At 47.1% G+C, this 18,259-nt stretch overlaps 1 pseudogene; it reads right to left on the reverse strand.

Annotated features, from left to right (window-relative positions):
* Positions 1-2,664: 2,664 nt before the first annotated feature.
* On the reverse strand, positions 2,665-2,782 carry LOC124546204 (annotated as a pseudogene).
* Positions 2,783-18,259: the final 15,477 nt, after the last annotated feature.

Here is an 18,259-nt window from a genome sequence, read left to right on the forward strand (position 1 = left end):
ACGATTCAGACGATGATCCAGGCTTTGTACAGGAAGAACTGTGTCAAACCTGGAATATTTCGGAAAATTAAGTTGGAACGCCGTGTTCTTTTCTGGTGTTTCTTAATTTTTTTTAAGCACGGAACACTGCAAGAAAAGACACTACATACAAGCGCAGCAAGTGGAAAATAGCCGTGCGTAAAAATCCTTGTTGCAAAGAGTATCATACAAAAAATTATGCTGTGTGAAAGAAAAATGTAATTATATATATACCCCAGAAAAAATAGTTTCAGGATTTCAGAAAAGGTTAGTATCACAGTCAAATTTTCGCGAGTAGATTTTTTTAAGGAATAACTTCGGCCGGAATTATAAGACTCTGCAAAAATTAAGGGGTCCCTAGCAAAGTTTTATTCAATTGTATTGTATTGCACGTTAACTGGAGACCTAGAAACGACGGAGAGGCTCCGTCCCCGCCGCAGCCGCAGTGGTCCACAACACCACCGACGACTACCGCAGTCCACTTCACCCCTCCGCCGCCCCACACCGAACCACTCTTTTAGCGTTATTGTGCGGTTCGGCCCCAGGTGGACTCCCCAGGGAACGTCTCACATCAGACGAGTGTAACCCCATGGTAGAGTAATGGTGGTGTACGCGTATGTGCAGAACTTGTTCGCGCAGCAATCGCCGACATAGTGTAGCTGAGGCGGAATAAGGGGAACCAGAACGCATTCGCCGGGGCAGATGGAAAACCGCCTAAAAACCATCCACAGACCTGCCGGCTCACCGGACCTCGACAAAAGTCCGTCGGGCGGATTCGTGCCGGGGACCAGGCGCTCCTTCCCACTCCGGAAAGCCGTGCGTTAGGGGCGGGCTTTATTCAATTAAACATCGGTTCACACACAACAAAACTTCGTCAGGCAATTTCCGCCTCTCATCTTTGGTGGCATTGAGGGTGGCAGCATTCTGAAGCAGAGAACAGTCAACACGAAGGGTTCCGATCGTTACTTACGTTCAGTGGCCTTACTGTAGCTAGTCTATTGGCGGCTCGTAACGCACTAATTCTTTTACACTACTGGCCACTAAAATTGCTACACCACGAAGATGACGTGCTACAGACGCAAAATTTAACCGACAAGAAGAAGATGCTGTTATATGCAAATGATTAGCTTTTCAGAGCATTCACACAAGATGCCGCCGGTAGCGACACCTACAACGTGCTGACACGACGAAAGTTTCCAACCGATTTCTCATACACAAACAGCAGTCGACCGGCGTTGCCTGGTGAAACGTTGTTGTGATGCCTCGTGTGAGGAGGAGAAATGCGTACCATCACGTCTCCGACTTTGATAAAGGTCGGATTGTAGCCTATCGCGATTGCGGTTTATCGTATCGCGACATTGCTGCTCGCGTTGCTGGAGATCCGATGACTGTTAGCACAATATGGAATTGGTGGGTTCAGGAGGGTAATACGGATCGCCGTGCTGGATCCCTACGGCCTCGTATCACTAGCAGTCGAGATGACAGGCATCTTATCCGCATGGCTGTAACGGATCGTGCAGCCACATCTCGATCCCTGAGTCAACAGATGGGGACGTTTGCAAGACAACAACCATCTGCACGAACAGTTCGACGAAGTTTCCAGCAGCATGGGCTATCAGCTCGGAGACCATGGCTGCTGTTACCCTTGACGCTGCATCTCAGACAGGAGCGCCTGCGATGGTGTACTCAACGACGAACCTGGGTGCGCGAAAGGGAACACTTCAATTTTTCGGATGAATCCAGATTCTGTTTACAGCATCATGTTGGTCGCATCCGTGTTTGGCGACATCGCGGTGAACTCACATTGGAAGCATGTATTCGTCATCGGAATACTGGCGTATCACCCGGCGTGATGGTATGGGGTGCCATTGGTTACACGTATCGGTCACCTCTTGTTCGCATTGGCGGCACTTTGAACAGTGGACGTTACATTTCAGATGTGTTACGACCCGTGGCTCTACCCTTCATTCGATCCCTGCGAAACCCTACATTTCAGCACGATAATGCACGACCGCCTGTTGCAGGTCATGTACGTGCCTTTCTGGATACAGAAAATGTTCGACTGCTGCCCTGGCGAGGACATTCTCCAGATCTCTCACCAACTGAAAACGTCTGGTCAATGATGGCCGAGCAACTGGCTCGTCACAATACGCCAGTCACTGCTCTTGATGCACTGTGGTATTGTGTTGAAGCTGCATGGGCAGCTGTACGTGTACACGCCATCCAAGCTCTGTTTGACTCAATGCCCAGGCGTATTAAGGCCGTTATTGCGGCCATAGGTGGTTGTTCTGGGTACTAATTTCTCAGGATCTAAGCACCCAAATTGCGTGAAAATGTAATCACATGTCAGTTCTAGTATAATATATTTGTCCAATGCATTTCTTTTTGATGTAGCAATGTTAATGGGCAGTAGTGTAGTATACCAGTTAAGAACAAAAAAAAAAAACACTCTGTCTTTAGGCCACGAGTGGCCTACCGGGACCATCCGACCGCCGTGTCATCCACAGTGGATGATACGGATAGGAGGGGGGTGGGGTCAGCACACCGCTCTCCCGGTCGTTATGATGGTATTCTTGACCGAAGCCGCTACTATTCGGTCGAGTAGCTCCTCAAATAGCATAACGAGGCTAATTGCACCCTGAGAAATGGCAACAGCGCATGGCGGCCTGGATGGTCACCCATCCATGTGCAGACCATGCCCGACAGCGCTTAGCTTCGGTGATCTCACGGGAACCGGTGTATCCACTGCGGCAAGGCTGTTGCCTCAGTTAATAGCAAGATTGGTACATTTGCGGTCCGAGGTAAGCGCCACAATGTCAGTATTGAAAAGTGGGACTACACTGACCTAGATCGTCGTGTTAGACCACCTGCACTACAGCGCCGAGTATTTGGTACCCGCAGGAAACAGTGAGTGGAGTCGGCAGGCTTACCTTGAGCCTGCGTCGCTTGTAGTCTTGAGGAGCCTCGCAGCCTGTCTTGCGCCCTCTGTCGGCGCAGCAGCGGTGACGCAGCGCGAAGCTTCTGGACGGAGCGTGTGACGCGGTGTACACACGCCGATGGCCGCCGATTCACTGTCGATGCGGCGGCCGCTGCGGTGGCCGCTTTCTACGGCGGGGGAGAGTCTGTCCCCCTTTCCTCCACCGCGTGGCGGCTGTTTGTGTGTCAGAGTCGGCCTTGCACTTGCCGCTGCGCCTCTCATTATCGTCTTGCGGCAGCCGATCACCCAGCAGTGAAACCGCGTGGTCAGGGCGGCATTCCTCCGCCAGCCTTCTGCCTAAGTCCAGGCCGTGCCTCGCCTCATTATCCGCGCTGCACCGCCTGCGTAACCTGAGACCGCACACCTAGACGCACCACGAGGCGCCCTTCTTTTTTGTTCGCCGCAGCGGAGCTTCTTAGGAAGCCGCCGGCCTAATGAACCAAACAGGCCGGTAAGCGGACTCCTGGTGTCCCGAAGGCAGGTACGACATCATGGTGTCCAGCAATTAAATATACTACTGGCCATTAAAATTGCTACACCAAGGAGAGCCGGCCGGTGTGGCCGAGCGGTTCTAGGTGCTTCAGTCTGGAACCGCACGACCGCTACGGTCGCAGGTTCGAACCCTGCCTCGGGCATGGATGTGTGTGATGTCCTTAGGTTAGTTAGGTTTACGTAGTTCTAGGGGACTGATGACCTCAGATGTTGAGTCCCGTAGTACTCAGAGCCATTTGAACCATTTGAAAACCAAGGAGAAATGCAGATGATAAACGGGTATTCATTGGACAAATATATTATACTAGAACTGACATGTGATTACATTTTCACGCAATTTGGGTGCATAGATTCTGAGAAATCACTACCCGTAATAACGGCCTTCATACGCCTGGGCATTGAGTCAAATAGAGCTTGGATGGCGTGTACAAATACAGCTGCCCATGCAGCTTCAACAAGATACCACAGTTCACCAAGAGTAGTGATTGGCGTATTGTGACGAGCCAGTTGCTCGGCCACCATTGGCCAGACGTTTTCATTTGGTGAGAGATCTGGAGAAGGTGCTGGCCAGGGCAGCAGTCGAACATTTTCTGTATCCAGAAAGGCCCGTACTGGACCTGCAACATGCGGTCGTGCATTATCGTGCTGAAATGTAGGGTTTCGCAGGGATCGAATGAAGGGTAGAGCCACAGGTCGTGACACATCTGAAATGCAACGTCCACTGTTCAAAGTGCCGTCAATGCCAACAAGAGTTGACCCATACGTGTAACCAATGGCACCCCATACCATCACGCCGGGTGATACGCCAGTATGCCGATGACGAATACACGCTTCCAATGTGCTTTCACTGCGATGTCGCCCAACACGGATGCGACAATCATGATGCTGTAAACAGAATCTGGATTCATCCGAAAAAATGACGTTTTCCCATTCGTGCACACATGTTCGTCGTTGAGTACACCATCGCAGGCGCTCCTGTCAGTGATGCAGCGTCAAGGGTAACTGCAGCCATGGTCTCCGTGCTGATAGTCCATGCTACTGCAAACGTCGTCAAACTGTTCGTGCAGATGGTTGTTGTCTTGCAAACGTCCGCATCTGCTGACCCAGGGATCGAGATGTGGCTGCACGATCCGTTACAGCCATGCGGATAAGATGCCTGTCATCTCGACTGGTAGTGATACGAGGCCGTTGGGATCCAGCACGGCGTTCCGTATTACCCTCCTGAACCCACTGATTCGATATTCTGGTAACAGTCAATGGATCTCGACCAACGCGAGTAGCAATGTCGCGATACGATAAACCGCAATCGCGATAGGCTACAATCCGACCTTTATCAAAGTTGGAAACGTGATGGTACGCATTTCTCTTCCTTACACGAGGCATCACAACAACGTTTCACGAGGAACGCCGGTCGACTGCTGTTTGTGTATGAGAAATGTCAGCACGTCGTAGGTGTCGCCACCGGCGCTACCTTGTGTGAATGCTCTGAAAAGATAATCATTTTCATATCACAGCATCTTTTTCCTGTCGGTTAAATTTCGCGTCTGTAGCACGTCATCTTCGTGGTGTATCAATTTTAATAGCCAGTAGTGTAACTCCAACTGTACTCGTAAATTTTAGTTCATTATAAATGTGTCGTTCCTTCGTGCATGTTGGCTCCTTTCCTTGGGGAAATAGGAGTCTTTTGTATTCGTTGAGAGTAGGTGAGTTTAATGGGGATAAGATGGAGTGTGGCAATCATAGAGGGATCGCACTACTTAATTTGCGTTATAAAATATTCTCTAATTTACTATTCGACAGAATACTCCCGATCATACAGAGGGAGACGGAGCCGTACCAATGCGGATTCCTTCCCGGCTCTGAGCACTATGGGACTCAACTTCTGAGGTCATCAGTCCCCTAGAACTTAGAACTACTTAAACCTACCTAACCTAAGTACATCACACACATCCATGCCCGAGGCAGGATTCGAACCTGAGACGGTAGCGGTCGCGCGGTTCCAGATTGTAGCGCCTATAACCGCTCGGCCACCCCGACCGGCTTCCTTCTCGGGAAGTCAACTACAGATCAAATATTCACCTTGACAAATCCTAAAAAAAAACTATTACGCATCACCTCTTCACAGATTTCAAAGCAGCTTATGATAGCATAAATAGAGAGCAGTTATATCAAGCTCTAGATGAACTGGGAGTATCGAGAGAGTTGGTATGGCTGGTGAGAATAATGACAATGAGCGAAACTCAAGGTAGTGTAAGATTAGGAGGAATTGTGTCCAATACATTGAGTATTAAAAATGGAGTGCGACAAGGGGATTCAGTAGCATGTCTTCTCCTTAATGCCGTCCTAGAGAAGGCGATGACAAACGCAAACCTTCTGAATACGGGAACGCTCTTCTATAAATCAGTGCAGATACTGACATAGATGCCCGCATCTCGTGGTCGTGCGGTAGCGTTCTCGCTTCCCACGCCCGGGTTCCCGGGTTCGATTCCCGGCGGGGTCAGGGATTTTCTCTGCCTCGTGATGGCTGGGTGTTGTGTGCTGTCCTTAGATTAGTTAGGTTTAAGTAGTTCTAAGTTCTAGGGGACTTATGACCACAGCAGTTGAGTCCCATAGTGCTCAGAGCCATTTGAACTGACATAGATATAATAGCAAGAACCCAAAAAGCAATGGAAGAGACGTTTACAGCCCTTGGCTAGTAGGAACATGCGGTCAATTATTAATGAACAAAAAAACAAAATATATGGCAGCTGGAAAATCCATAGAGAAAATATGCCACATGCAATAACATTGGGCAATTATGCATTTGAGAGAGTTGAACATTTCAAGTACCTGGGCTGTTCAGTTACGCATCTAAATGATACCTCCTATGAAATTAAGCAGAGATTAATACTAGCCAATAGAGTCTATTCTTCCCTAACACGATGTCTATTCTCAAGGCTCCTGACTCGTACAACGAAATTTGTATAAATCACTTATACGACCAGTGCTTACATATGCCTCTGAAGCCTGGATATTAACAACTAAAGTTCAAATGGTTCAAATGGCTCTGAGCATTATGGGACTCAATATCTTAGGTGGTAAGTCCCCTAGAACTTAGAACTACTTAAACCTAACTAACCTAAGGACATCACACACATCCATGCCCGAGGCAGGATTCGAACCTGCGACCGTAGCGGACACGCGGTTCCAGACTGACGCGCCTAGAACCGCACGGCCACACCGGCCGGCAACAACTAAAGATACTGAATCACTGGATGCATTTCAAAGAAAGGTACTTAGACGAATTACAGGCCCAATCTGTGAAAGAGGAAGATGGAGGAGGAGATACAACCACGAGCTGCATACCATATACAAAGATCAACCCATCAGAAGGACAGTGAAATCATCCAGACTGAGGTGAGCGGGACACGTGGCTCACATGAATGACACAGAAGTATCAAAAGGAATATTACAAGGAAAGCCAGGAGGGCAGAGAGGACGTGGTCGACCAAGAGCCAGATGGAGAGATGGAGTAATCGGAGATCTTAGGAAGATGAGCTATAGAAACTGGAGACTATTGGCAAAGGACAGAGAGAAATGGAAATTGTAGAAGTCAAGTCGGAAACGTGATGGTACGCATTTCTCCTCCTCACACGAGGCATCACAACAACGTTTCACCAGGCAACGCCGGTCAACTGCTGTTCGTGTATGAGAAATCGGTTGGAAACTTCGATACGAGCTGTAGAGCCAAGAAAGAAGAAGAGGGTGACTTTAATGGGTGTGAGTACAGTGTAGTGGCGTATTTGTGTTATATTACAGAATGGGGAGAGGGTGAGACCTCTGCTTCCAGCTCACAGATAGGAAACAGGGGTACAACCGAGTTTAAATCATGTGTCCAATAGCAAGTAAGTGTCCTCAAATCTTGGAAACTCACTAACAAGTGGACTTCCGCAAATTTCGTCAATTTCCAGAAGTAACTTCAACAAAAGTTAGTGGAAGTAGTTACTTGCATATCGCTGCAAGTGCTTGCCGAACTTGGCCAGTTGATTGAAGTGTTTTCCAAACATGCAGAATGTTTGTGTTCAGTACCGGTACTACAATGTCAAAGTCGGAAACGAGATGCCGCCGAGACAAGTGGACTGAACAAATGTAGCGTTGGATCCCCTAAACATACATGGGTTGGACAAAAATACGGAAACTCCGCGAGACATTCGTGCTTTAACATAAATGCAGATGCTAGTCAAGCCTACAGGTTGCGTTGTCGCATTTTATTACGAACGGCACCTGTACAATGTCCTCAATACGTTGCAAGGGTCAGTCGTGGTCGGAACAATGTCCTTTGCAGTCGTGAGTGCATTGCGTTGAAGATAAGTGATTCAGAATATGGGCAAATTGTTGGCGCTCGTATTATCGGTGCTTTTGTAACCAAGAGAGCCGAAGTGCGTGGTGTTTCAGGAGGCAACATACCGAAGATTTATACCGCATGTAGGGAAATCGGATAAATATCAACCACTAAATCGCGATGTGGACGAAAGTATTTGTTGATTGATTGTAACAGACTGTCGTTTAAGGGAATTGTGATGAAAAATAAGGGGACCACAACAGCAAAAGTCACTGCAGAACTGAATGTCCCAATAGCGAACTCTGTCAGCACCAAAACAGCACGAAGGAAGCTCCGTAAGCAGGGAACTGCAGGGCTAGCTGGAATTCCAAAACCACTCATCAGTGATGCAAATACCCATAACAGGAGAACATGGAGACGAAGCTGTAAGTCCTGGACTATAGAGCAATGGAAGAAAGTCATTTGGTCGAATGAGTCTTGTTTCGCACTGTTTCCAACTGCTAACCGAGTTTGGCTCAAATGGCTCTGAGCGCTATGTGACTTAACATCTGAGGTCATCAGTCCCCTAGAACTTAGAACAACTTAAACCTAACTAACCTACGGACATCACACACATACATGCCCGAGGCAGGATTCGAATCTGCGACCGTAGTGGTCGCACGGTTCCAGACTGAAGCACCTATAACCACTCGGCCGCAGCAGCCGGCTCTGTCCCAATTTACGTACCAAGAATGAGACATGGCAAGATTTTCAGTAATGATCTGGCTAGAAAAATTGTCGTAATATATTGGCTTCTTGGTTACCCCCCGTGTGGAGTGGTCGCGCGGTCTGAGGCGTCATGTCACGGGTTGCTCGGCCACTGCCGCCGGAGGTTCGAGTCCTCCCTCGGGCATGGGATGTGTATTGTTCTTCGCATAAGTTAGTTTAAGTAGTGCGTAAGTCTAGGAACCGATGTCCTCAGCAATTTGGTCCCTCGGGAATTCACACACATACACAAGCAGGAAATCCGGGTTCGAGTTCTGTTATGCCACAAGTTTTCAACTGTCACTACATACAGCGTATAACAGAAACGGATGGTCAAACATCCAGGAAATTACACTAAAGAGAAGAAAGTATAGTATGGACTTGGGTCCGGAAACGTTTTATTTCCATGTCAGAGCTCAGTTTCTGCAATTCTTCAACACATTAACAATCTACTTCGTTACGAAGCCTCATCCGTAAACAGCATGGCTGCACTAAAGTGAGGTTTGACACATTACTAAATGAGGTCCACCCGTACAACGAGCTGTTGATAGTTTCAGAACATGCTTTGCATGCTGTGTGTAGAGCAGGATCTCATGTAGCACTATCGAGACAGTCGTGTCGTTCGCATTACTTGCTGCAGCTAATTGTCTTACGCTGAGACTAGGGTTCTCAATTGCACGAAGCATTCCTCCTCCAGCCGTTGTAGTAGTGGAACAAAAATTGTATCTGATGCCATAACTTCAATTGCAACCGACAACGTCGTCCTCTTCCAAGTTTGAGTCCGTAACGGGAAACGGGAGATTAGAAAGTTACCCGATCTAAAAACTTATTTTATGTCCAAAACGTACATTTCCATTCGTACGTTTGGGTTCTTCATCATAAATTTAATTACTAAATTTCCTCTATAAACTCGAGAAGCCTTTAATATGAGTTATGAAACATCCTTTATTTATATTTATGCCTATAACTGTTACAAAATCTCCCAGAATCAGTAGTTATTTAAGTAAACTATTACGAGGGTCATATGTTGGTTTACCTTTCCTTGCTTTCGCTTCATTGTGCCCAGAATGCACAAATCTTCCAACTGGGCACTGAAGATGACGTGCAAGACACGATAAAGCTCTGAACTGTTTCAGCGAGAGCTTCACAAAATAATCAAAAACTGATGTCATTGTATAGCATGTGGCTGGACTGTGTACGATTTGACGTGATCAAGTGATCAGCACTAACGCTGTAAACAGATAATATACGGTTGCTTCTCTGTGTTATAGGTATTATCGATGACACAGTCCTCGCGTGGTATGTGTCCCTTGTTGAAGTCAAAATGGATCAGCAGAAAATCCAATGTACTGTTTTGTTTGCAAACGAGGTTATAGGTATTATTACATTTATCTACATTTACAGATAGCTGCCATTCATCACGCAAAGTAGTAACGTAGAACAAGTCTTCCTGTAATTCCTTATGATCGTCCAATGACGATACTTCCCTGTACGCAACAGCATCGTCAGCCAACAATCTCGAACACTGCTGTCGAGTATGTATGTATGTTGAAAATATTAAAGGTACTATTACGCAATCTTGAGACGCACCAGATGTTACTTTCGCTTCTCCAAAATATCTGCCCTCCTGTATTACAAACTGACTATCCCAGGTCACGAACAAAAACTCAGGTGCAGGTTGCCTATCTAGCGACAGCTAGGGGCAACAAAAATTTGATTTTCATTATTTCAAATAAATAGTGACCGAATTTAAAATGTGGACATAATCTACTCACGGAGAGGTATAATCTTATTCAGACAATAACACAAATACTCCAGTTAAAAACAGTGTATATTTCTTGAGGCAGTGCAATTCACGGTGTACAAATGCCCGGACTATATTCATCCATTATATGAAAATGAGAACACTTAGTGACTTGCTACGAACTTTACACATAATTTCAAACCTTTACGAAACTTTTTCTCGCTGTCGCATGAGGCTTGACGATTTAATTTATTACTTCTTTTCTGTTAGCTGTATTCACAACACATTTTGCGGACAGTATCCAGATATACCAGTTAATGTATCTGAAAAATTATTTCATTCTACAACACATTGTTTAGGAGATATGACGCCATAAATAATGAGATCCGTGAAGATCTAGATTTTGGTTAAAACGGAGCGGAAATTACCCAGCATATACTCAACCAGAGTTTGATAATGAGAGCATTTAGCAATTCCTAGTAAACTTTAAACATAATTTTAAATCTTTGTTTTAAGTTTGAACATAGGTCAATTCTTTAAAGCATCGGGGGCTTACTGATAACGTACTAAATCGTTTATACTGAATGCCAAGATGGTTCCTTTGAAAGGGCCAGGTCAGTTTCCATCCTTCCCCAACAGGAGTTTGCGCTCCATCTCAGATGAACTCGTCGTCGACGGCGCTTTGAATGCAAATCTGCCTTCCCTTAAGAGTATCAAGCGCACAGTGCGCTTGTGTCAGCTCATCTTGTCAACTGTCATACCTGCTGCTGCAGTGAGACTGTGGGCAGGGAGGGGTTACTGGCGGCTTTTCCACGTACAGCGTTACCAGTACCCATCCTGTTTGCCTGCCCGTGTCTTCTTTCCACGTGGACGGCACGCTGCGATGCCAGTGACCCTCGGCCGCGGCTTACGTGCCGGAGGCCGCATCGCCTGAGACTTGCTTTGGGAAGCGCCGTCTGCTCCGAGGTAACGGGGACGCAGTGCCGTAGACAGTTCGCTGCACAGACACTCCCGGATGACGCAGTCCTCGCGTGGTATGTGTCCGTCGTTGAAGTCAAAATGGATCAACAGAAAATCCAATGTACTGTTTTCAAATGGTTCAAATGGCTCTGAGCACTATGGGACTCAACTGCTGTGGTCATCAGTCCCCTAGAACTTAGAACTACTTAAACCTAACTAACCTAAGGGCATCACATACACCCATGCCCGAGGCAGGATTCGAACCTGCGACCGTAGCAACAGCGCGGCTCCGGACTGGAGCGCCTAGAACCGCACGGCCACCGCGGCCGGCCAATGTACTGTTTTGTTTGCAAACGAGCGAGCGATTATGACATTGCGTAACATACACCAGCTGATCTGAAGTATCCGGACACACCTGTATAATGCGGAACTGACCGCTAGATGCCACCAGTGACGGACCCGCCAGTAAAAAAAAAGGAGGCACGTTTAATGTTTTGTCATTAAAGAAGCAGTAGCAGCAGAATGAGACTGGAACGCCCGCTAAACCCGCTGGGCAGAACAGGTGATTAGGATTGTGGAAAGGGACAAATACGGTATGGGTCAGGTTCACTCAAAATTGTAATTTATTGTAATTTAATAATACCTTTAAACTAAAACAGCACATAGCCGAACCTTTAGAACTACGAGTTTCAAAAAGGCAATTATTTCACGGCTGAAAGCCTCCAAACAAGAATTCTTAAAGCAACAAGGTAAATATATATATATTCACAGAGAGGCTGAGAGCAGATACAATACGAAAGGCTGAAGGCCCACAATAAAATTTTCAAGATTTAAAAATAAATTACCATAACCTTTCAAAGGCAGAAGGCGGCAATATTTTTTTTTTTTTTTTAGGATAAGGATTTAAGTGGGTGAGGCCCACAATTGACTTTCCAAAATTCAAAATACATAAAATACAGTAAAAACAAGAATTTTTTAAATCATTGGCTATGATAGATTATAAACAGAAAATTAAACACCGGTGAGAAGAAAACGGCACTCAGAAGCCTCCAGGGGGGTCGGTGTGCCGTCGTTCACTTAGGTGAGACAGGTGGTGAGCCCAACTACATTTGATCCGTCGGAACCCAACGAGGGGACAGCCACGGACCGACCGACTAAACGACTTGCTTGCCACCAGTCGATACATGAGAACTCAAACACAAAAGGTTACGAACGTGATTATCCACAATGAAATATATATTAGCTGTCAAAACTACACACCATGTTGGACAGCGACAACAGGTGAGCAAAGGACGATGCCTGAAATATTACGTTAGTGGCCTGGGCAGGTAACCGGAACACTAACGGCCACAAGGCAGAAAATTCCGCTGGTAAACTTGAACTTGAAATACGGTAATGTAATTAAATTCACCCAAAAGGAACACTGCCTGAATTTACGCCAGTGGCCAGGACAAGTAACCAAAACACTAACGGCCACAAGGCAGAATATTCCGCTGGTGCACTTGAATTGTAGTCAACCAATATAGCTCATTGCACCGCATGGCAGCTAAATTTCAACAATAGAAACACTCGATGTTCCTGACAGGAATACCTCCCCAACAGCGAACCACTGAAACGAACCATACGACATGAATGGACGTGGCTTGGGTAGTTGAAACTACTACTCAACTGTGACTCCTGGGTCGGCGAACCACGAAGCTCGTAGCGATCAGACAGCTCCACACACGCTTCGACGCTGCGCAGGGACCGCCAACGCACCCAGACGACTGCGCCGCGCGGAGATAGCTTCCCTGGTCCGCAGCAACCGACCGACCACCCTCAGAATGCCGACAACATCTAAAATAGTGGTCAGTGAAAATAACGCCAACTACACACACAACTTGACAAACACTGCACGAAGACGTGAACGATACCCAACAGGAACTAAGCAAGCACGAAGACAAATCGGGAGTCGATGCACACACGCACACACACACAGCCGACTCACGAACGAATTTTTAATCTTCGTGGATCCATTATGGATCATGGGACGACAGCTGGCATGAGCTTCTTGATGCAATAATTTACCAACAGCCGTATGTATTGTAGAAATTTACACTCCTGGAAATGGAAAAAAGAACACATTGACACCGGTGTGTCAGACCCACCATACTTGCTCCGGACACTGCGAGAGGGCTGTACAAGCAATGATCTCACGCACGGCACAGCGGACACACCAGGAACCGCCGTATTGGCCGTCGAATGGCGCTAGCTGCGCAGCATTTGTGCACCGCCGCCGTCAGTGTCAGCCAGTTTGCCGCGGCATACGGAGCTCCATCGCAGTCTTTAACACTGGTAGCATGCCGCGACAGCGTGGACGTGAACCGTATGTGCAGTTGACGGACTTTGAGCGAGGGCGTATAGTGGGCATGCGGGAGGCCGGGTGGACGTACCGCCGAATTGCTCAACACGTGGGGCGTGAGGTCTTCACAGTACATCGATGTTGTTGCCAGTGGTCGGCGGAAGGTGCACGTGCCCGTCGACCTGGGACCGGACAGCAGCGACGCACGGATGCACGCCAAGACCGTAGTGCCGTAGGGGACCGCACCGCCACTTCCCAGCAAATTAGGGTCACTGTTGCTCCTGGGGTATCGGCGAGGACCATTCGCAACCGTCTCCATGAAGCTGGGCTACGGTCCCGAACACCGATAGGCCGTCTTCCGCTCACGCCCCAACATCGTGCAGCCCGCCTCCAGTGGTGTCGCGACAGGCGTGAATGGAGGGACGAATGGAGACGTGTCGTCTTCAGCGATGAGAGTCGCTTCTGCCTTGGTGCCAATGATGGTCGTGCAGGTGAGCGTCACAATCAGGACTGCATACGACCGAGGCACACAGGGCCAACACCCGGCATCATGGTGTGGGGAGCGATCTCCTACACTGGCCGTACACCACTGGTGATCGTCGAGGAGACACTGAATAGTGCACGGTACATCCAAACCGTCATCGAACCCATCGTTCTACCATTCCTAGACCGGCAAGGGAACTTGCTGTTCCAACAGGACAGTGCACGTCCGCATGTATCCCGTGCCACCCAACGTGCTCTAGAAGGTGTAAGTCAACTACCCTGGCCAGCAAGATCTCCGGATCTGTCCCCCATTGAGCATGTTTGGGACTGGATGAAGCGTCGTCTCACGCGGTCTGCACGTCCAGCACGAACGCTGGTCCAACTGAGGCGCCAGGTGGAAATGGCATGGCAAGCCGTTCCACAGGACTACATCCAGCATCTCTACGATCGTCTCCATGGGAGAATAGCAGCCTGCATTGCTGCGAAAGGTGGATATACACTGTACTAGTGCCGACATTGTGCATGTTCTCTTGCCTGTGTCTATGTGCCTGTGGTTCTGTCAGTGTGATCATGTGATGTATCTGACCCCAGGAATGTGTCAATAAAGTTTCCCCTTCCTGGGACAATGAATTCACGGTGTTCTTATTTCAATTTCCAGGAGTGTATTTTATTTTATGAACTTCCATGTGCTACCAGTTTCGGCATTACATTGATGCCATCTTCAAGCTTCTGTACAAGGAGTAGAAGAAATGTACTATTACAAAAAAATTATAAAAAATATATAACACACGTTAACAATAGAAAGGTATCATGTTAACTATGTAAGTGGCTCAGAGAGATATATTGTATATCATTGAAACTATATGTAACATTAGGGCACATATGCTTCTGCCTATGTCATGTTATTGTTAATAGTTTTCACTGTTTTACTCAAATAAAGCATGATATATGAACATGTGTGTACGCTATTATTCGTAAAACCGTAACACACAGTTGTAATAGGCCATGCAACACATCAGATGTACTGCATACATTCGTATGTCCAGTGGAACAGTGGAAGAATTTTTTTTAATTAACTAATATAAATAACTAGAAAATAAATTAAAATACAAGAAAATGTGACAACCATGTCAGAATACATAGTTACTTATGTGTGGTCTAGGTCGTATTATCTGTCGTACGACAAACAGCTGCCGCAATATTAACGACAAAAAGCATAGAAGAGTTTGTCTTAAAACCCAATTCCATTCACGAAGTAACCAATGCAATCGTACTATAAAATCATCAAACACCTGGTCATCGTAGACACTTCATTAGGACCCTTATGTAGGACAACCCCACATTGTGCTGAGTGGATTAATGCAACGCCAGTAGCTGCCTCATGTAGTCATGGTTACAAAGAAGTTTCTCAATCTCTGTATATCAAGAAACGTCTATCTCCCTACATATAAGTCCTATACAGTTATGCAGGATTATACCAAGTGGAATCGACTGAATGAAAAGGAAAGGAAGAAAAAGAGAAATATAGGAGGCCGCCTATATGTATGAAGATAAATCTCAAAATTAAATGTATACAATCGCTAACACTAAGGGTATGACGTATAACCATGTCAAATCATTCTGAGGTTGCATTAAGGGCAGGTGTAGTACCGTATGAGATGACTATCCGGATCTTAAGTACATCATCCAGTGTCATCATATTCTGTCTAATGACCTTAATGAGTCAGAAACTATCTGCATGGGTCAAAATGTCACGGTACCTAAAAGCTGGTCAAAATATTTGAGTACTTAAAGTCAGACAATAACGAATTTATACCCATTAGCTGAGTGTCAGGGCCGGCCGGAGTGGCCGTGCGGTTCTAGGCGCTACAGTCTGGAACAGAGCGCCCGCTACGGAGGCAGTTTCGAATCCTGCCTCGGGCATGGATGTGTGTGATGTCCTTAGGTTAGTTAGGTTTAATTAGTTCTAAGTTCTAGGCGACTGATGACCTCAGAAGTTAAGTCGCGTAGTGTCAGAGCCATTTGAACCATTTTTTTTAGTGTCATGAAATGCAATGTTGCATCAAGTATAAAACTGGTTAAGTGGCAACTCAAGAGTGCAACGATAGTTGAACAGTACAGTAATCCAAAAGTGTTAGAAAATGATGATGGACACATTTGTAAGTTATGGCAGGGGAGGGGTTCAAATGGCTCTGAGCACTATGGGACCTAACTGCTGAGGTCATCAGTCCCCTAGAACTTAGAACAATTTAAACCTGACTAACCTAAGTACACCACACACATCCATGCCCGAGGCAGGATTCGAACCTGCGACCGTAGTGGTCGCGCGGTTCCTGACTGTAGCGCCTAGAACCGCTCGGCCACACTGGCCGGCAACCCAGGGGAGGGGAAAATGTAGTAATGACCATAAGTGCCTTATATTGGCGAGCCAAAACACGTGGCCCCGTAGGACGACCGACCGACGATCCACCAAGACCGTGGCCCGGCTCAAGTGATGTGTGGCAGCAATGGTCGAGCGAGCCATGCCGATGCAGACCTCACTGCTGCTCCAACCCGACTGCACTAGTGCCGCATTGCAACTCCCCGACTGGCAGGTCTGGACTGCGCTCCAGACGCACTCCAACTGACTGGCAGCCCGAAGTCGCGACCCGAACTCACTTACCACAGACAACGACCGAGAAGTAATAGCAGTCGAGCAAAGATACTACGAGAGGGAATATATCGATACGAGCTCCTAGCGCCGGTCACGGTCAGGCAAAGCAGCAACTCAGTGACAGTAGTAATTTAAATTAGCGCAGTGAAGTGGAAGTGCGTTAAAAACAGGGTGTAAAATACGTGATGGTGGGAACACGAGCCACGCACGGCTCAGAGACGTTGACTTCGAACGTGGACTAGTCACTTGAGTAGCAAAACAATCACGGGACATTTGAACCGCCCTAAACTGCCCAAATCGACTGTTGGTGATGTGACTGGGATGTGGAAATGAGAAGGAACGACCATAGCTGTACCAAGACTAGGCAGGCTTCCTGTAATGACGGACAGGCACCGCCGAGCACTGCGGAGGGTAGTCGTAAGAAATCGGAAGAAATCAGCAGAGGGAATCACTCGTGGATTCGACACTGCTACCTGCATTCCAGCCAGCGCAATGGCAGTTGCGTAGGCAATTAAAAAGGAGGGGCTACAATGGTGGAACAGCTCCTCGTTAAGCCACACATTTCTAAGCGGTGACTGAGAAGGTGTAAAGATCGACGACACTGGACAGTGGATGACTGAAAACGAGAGATTTGGAGTGATGAATCGCCCTGTACTCTGTGGTAATCCGATGGAAGGGTTTGGGTTTGGCGAATACCTGGAGAACGTTACCTGCCATCATGTCTTGTATGGCGGAGATAGTGTTAGGATATAGGAATGTTTTTCATGGTTAGGGTTGGTTCCCTTATTGCGCTTTAGAAAAAGTTAAATGCGGAGGGATATGAACACTTTTTACAGCATTGTGCGCTTCGTCTAGTTAAGGAATAATTCGGAGATTTATCACCCTGTTATAAAGCAGCATCTGCGAGGCAATGATTTGTGGACAGTAACATTTCTGAAATGGGCTGCCTGCCGAGGGTCCCGACAAGAATACCTTTGCGATGAGCTACAACAGTAACTTCGCTGCAGAGCCATCACTACCTTCCTTGGTTTCGGCTCTTGAGGTTGAATAAGCTCCACAGACATTCAGATAGCCGGCGGCGGTGGCCGAGCGGTACTAGGCGCTTCAGTCCGGAACCGCGCGACTGCTACAGTCGCAGATTCGAATCCTTCTTCGGGCATGGGTGTATGTGATGTCCTTAGGTTTAAGTAGTTCTAAGTTCTAGGGGACTGATGACCTCAGATGGTAAGTCCCATAGTGTTCAGAGCCATTTGAACCATTTTGACATTCAGATTGCCCTTGGGCACCCCATCTACAAACTTCCTTCCTTCCCAGCATGTTTCAGAGTCCTCCTCTCCACCAATTCCATCTTACATCCTCTCCAAAACACACTCTCTCAACATTCCTCCTTACCTACTGCTGACATCCTAAAACTGAGTGCAGTGAAGTGATATATTTCTTTTCTTTTTTTTTCATTTCTGCCGCTAATGAGGACTACAGCTGACTACAGCTGTCCCATTTCCATGTTGGAGCTGTATTCTGCGTTA

Source organism: Schistocerca americana, chromosome 8 (genome assembly GCF_021461395.2).
Source record: "Schistocerca americana isolate TAMUIC-IGC-003095 chromosome 8, iqSchAmer2.1, whole genome shotgun sequence".
NCBI classification, from domain to species: Eukaryota; Metazoa; Arthropoda; class Insecta; order Orthoptera; family Acrididae; genus Schistocerca; species Schistocerca americana.